At 45.7% G+C, this 3940-nt stretch overlaps 1 non-coding gene across 1 annotated transcript; it reads left to right on the top strand.

Moving 5' to 3' along the window:
• Positions 1-3582: 3582 nt before the first annotated feature.
• On the top strand, positions 3583-3657 carry Trnas-cga (transfer RNA serine (anticodon CGA)). Its single transcript has one exon. It is a non-coding gene; the product is annotated as a tRNA-Ser (tRNA).
• Positions 3658-3940: the final 283 nt, after the last annotated feature.

The raw sequence follows: 3940 nt of genomic DNA, 5'->3' as shown, positions 1-3940 counted from the left end.
CTCTTATTCTGTCAACTGCCTTGTCAAAAAGGGCTGAAGAGCGGACAGAGAGTCAGGGTATTCTCTTGTTTCCCACTGTTGAAGAGCAACTCGGGGACGGCGATTGTATCTTTCAATACGATCGAGCACATGTTCATAAAGCGTGGCCTTTGGTGGAGCGGTCACACGACAATAACATCCCTGTAATGGACTGGCCTGCACAGATTCCTGACTTGAATCCTATACAACACATCTGGGATGTTTTCGAACGCCGAATTGCCGGCCCTGGTGGCCGAACGGTTCTAGGCGCTTCAGTCCGGAACCGCGCCGCTGCTACGGTCGCAGGTTCGAATCCTGCCTCGGGCATGGATGTGTGTGATGTCTTTAGGTTAGTTAGGTTTAAGTAGTTCTAAGTCTAGGGGACTGATGACCTCCGATGTTAAGTCCCATAGTGCTTAGAGCCATTCGAACCATTCGAACGCCGAGTTCGCGCCAGGCTTCACCTACCGACATCGATATCTCTCTTCGTTTCAGCACTCCGTGAAGAATGGGCTCCCATTTCCCAAGAAACCTCCAGCACCTGATTGAACGCCTGCGAGAGTGTAAGCTGGCCTCAAGGATAAGGGTTGGCCAACCCCATATTGAATTCCAGCATTACCGATGAAGGATGCCACGAACTTGTAAGACATTTTCAGCCAGATGTCCGGATACTTTTGATCACCTATTGTACAGTGCCACCAATTCAGCTTTCTTTCTGTAAGTAAGTTAGTGGGCCCAGACTTCAAAAGTTGTGGTAGATATGCTTCGATGACTTTGTCACCCGACAAGTTCCACTATGGTGGCACTATAAGACCCGTCATAATAGCCGTGAATAACCTGTGAAGTGGACAACTACACGTGGCGGCACTGCGTACCGCACGCGCCCCGTGATCAAAGTAAATGTGGCGTAATCTCTGTTGAATGTTTTGAATATCGCAAGCTATATTTTACAAAATCGCCTCGAGTGAATGATTACTTAGTAACTGAGGATTAGTATTGTATCTTTCTTATTGTCTTGAAGGTTCGCACAAAGATAAGAAGTGACGCCAGACGAAATTGAGCGCCTTTTTCTGGAATCATCTGACGCAGAGGATTATGCTGATTTCTTTGAAAGTGACGATAAAGCAGAAATAATCGAGGCTGTACATTATTACAGTGAATCTGAACAATCGTACGATGGCGGGAATGAATTGAATGAATTACCAAATTATGAGTGCCATTTTTATATTGGTAAGGAGAAAGAAACTTTATGGATAAATAATCCGTTGGTGGTACCGGGTAAAACAAAACGTAATAAATCTTATTTGGTCCGAAACGCAATGCTGCAGGAACTGAAACTGAAATCGAAAGTTTGCTCAAATTTTATGATCCTGAGATAATTAATTATGTTGTTGTGAACACCAATAAGTATATAAATAACAAGAGACCATCTGTGAACTACGCGTGGGACAGAGACTACAGAAATACTTCTGTTTCTGAGATAATGGCTTTCACAGGAGAACTGTTTCTCATTGCTGTACAAGAAAGAGGACCCACAAACGTATCAGTGCTGCGTGCATCAAATGGCGCAGAAACGGTTATTCTCAGGGCAGCATTTAGCAACAAGCGCTTTCTGTTCTTGCCCCGGTCACTGAGGTTTGATGATACTTCAACGAAGAAAGAGTGACTTGCAATTGACAAAATTGCTGCCATCCGCGATCTCTGCATTTCTGAACAGCTAGAGAAACCACTACATCTTGGGAGAATTGACAACCATGGGCGAAATGCTTGTTCGATTTCGTGGACGTTGTGGTTTTGTGTAGTACATGCCCAATAAGCTTGCCAAGTATGGTTTGAAGTTATACCCATTGTACGATAGCAAGACATTTTACACTTGTAAGTTTGAAGTATACTGCGGCAGACAGCATCCTGGACCGTATCTTGCATCTAACCAGGCTCTAGATATTGTGAAGAGATTAGTTGAACCAATCAAGGGCACTCACAGGAACGTAATTACGGACAACTACACTCGTATCTAAAATTAAAGGGTGTTTCCCCGTCCCGTGTCTAACTCACGATATAATCAGACAAACTGTCAACAGATGTCATTAAGAACGTGTTCTGCACGGAATATGGCATTCCTATCAACAGACAATCACGCAGCAATGACGTCAGGGTATCTATCAAGCGTGGTACTGTTTGCAGGGTAGTTCCACATTCACAGTCGCTGTGTGCACAGTCACAAACGGTACAGTATGACACAGAGAAGACGCCTACAGATTCTCGCTGTGGAGGGCCATAGGAAGGATGGAAGCAGAAGAGTCGCAAACTGTTGTGGGCCGATGGCTCAATGTGAATCGTTCTGTTGTTTCTCGGATGAGGAGACCGAAATTGTATCCCGGAGACCAGGACAGGGCCGACCACGTGTGATATCAGGAGTAGTGGACCGTTTTTTGTCTGTAAGGGCATGACGGTACCGCCTTGGTACTGGACTGCAGGTAGCATCTGACCTCGCAGCAACTCCTGGACGTGTTGTATCGAGGCAAACGGCATACAGAAGGCTTCAGTAGAGTGGCCTTTATTGTTGGAGACCTGGTGTCTGTTTACCGCTGGCGTGTCTTCACAGAAGGGAACGTGTAGAGTGGAGCCGTCAACATGCCACCTGGACGGCCGAAAGGTGGGCCAATGTTATTTTCACAGGTGAGTCCTGATTAGGTCTTGAGAGTGATTCTCGACGGATTCACATCTGGAGAGCACGTGGAATACGATGTCGGGACCCGAAAACTGTGTAAAGAGACCGATATCGAGGAGGATCCCTAATGGCCTGGACAGGGATTATGTTGACCACTCGAACACCTCTTCATGAAATTGTACGGGTGAATCAGCAAGATTTCACTGCTGTCAGGTACCGTGAGGAGATCTTGGGATCTCACGCGCTGTTGTTTCGAGGTGCTGAGGGCCCAGACTTCGTATTGATGGACGATAGTGCTCGATCTCATAGAGCACGGGTGTTTGACGTTTTTTTGGAAACAGAAGATACTGCAATCATGGTATGACCTGCTCGCACCACATACTGAGAACGTGAAACAGTTGTCAGAACGTGTATGCAAATCCGGTAAGATGATAAAGAAGAACATTTTTGTCTACCGTTATGTATGTTGCAGATGATTACGTTTTGTATTCTTGACATTGTTTCTACTTTACTATCTCCTGTTTATACTGTTTTGTGGCAAAATAAAATAACCTTGAAAAATTTTCTTTCGTTGCTTTAATTTTGGACACCTGTATTATAGTAGTTATCTTTCAGGGCAGTATGTTCTCGAAAACTGGCTAACTTTCATAGGGGCACTGAAAAAGAACAGGCAGGATTTTTTGCCAGACAGGTCGCGAGAAACAAGACACTGTCTGAAACTTTCCTGGCAGATTAAAACTGTGTGTCGGACCGAAACTCGAACTCGGGACCTTTGCCTTTCGCGGGCAAGTGCTCTACCATCTGAGCTACCCAAGCACGACTCACGACCCATCCTCACAGCTTTAGTTCCGCCAGTACCTACCTTCCAAACTGTGAGGACGCGTCGTGAGTCGTGCTTGGGTAGCTCAGATGGTAGAGCACTTGCCCTCGAAAGGCAAAGGTCCCGAGTTCGAGTCTCGGTCCGGCACACAGTTTTAATCTGCCAGGAAAGTTTCATATCAGCGCACACTCCGCTGCAGAGTGGAAATCCCATTCTCAAGACACTGTCTTTTCGGATTTCAAGATGACTTCTGTCTTGTTTCGTGCCAAACGAAAAGAAACAAGGCTGTGTTTTTTCTGTCGTCAGTGCATGAAACCGATGAAACAGAGACACTTCTATAGAAAAGTCCGTTGTAAATCTGGACTACAATGCAGCCAAAGGTGGCGTAGATACTGTTGAGTACATGTGTACTTCCTACTCCACTCAGATGA

The sequence above is a fragment of the Schistocerca serialis genome, chromosome 1, assembly GCF_023864345.2.
Source record: "Schistocerca serialis cubense isolate TAMUIC-IGC-003099 chromosome 1, iqSchSeri2.2, whole genome shotgun sequence".
Lineage (NCBI taxonomy): Eukaryota > Metazoa > Arthropoda > Insecta > Orthoptera > Acrididae > Schistocerca > Schistocerca serialis.
This window is presented reverse-complemented; position numbering and strand designations above follow the sequence as displayed.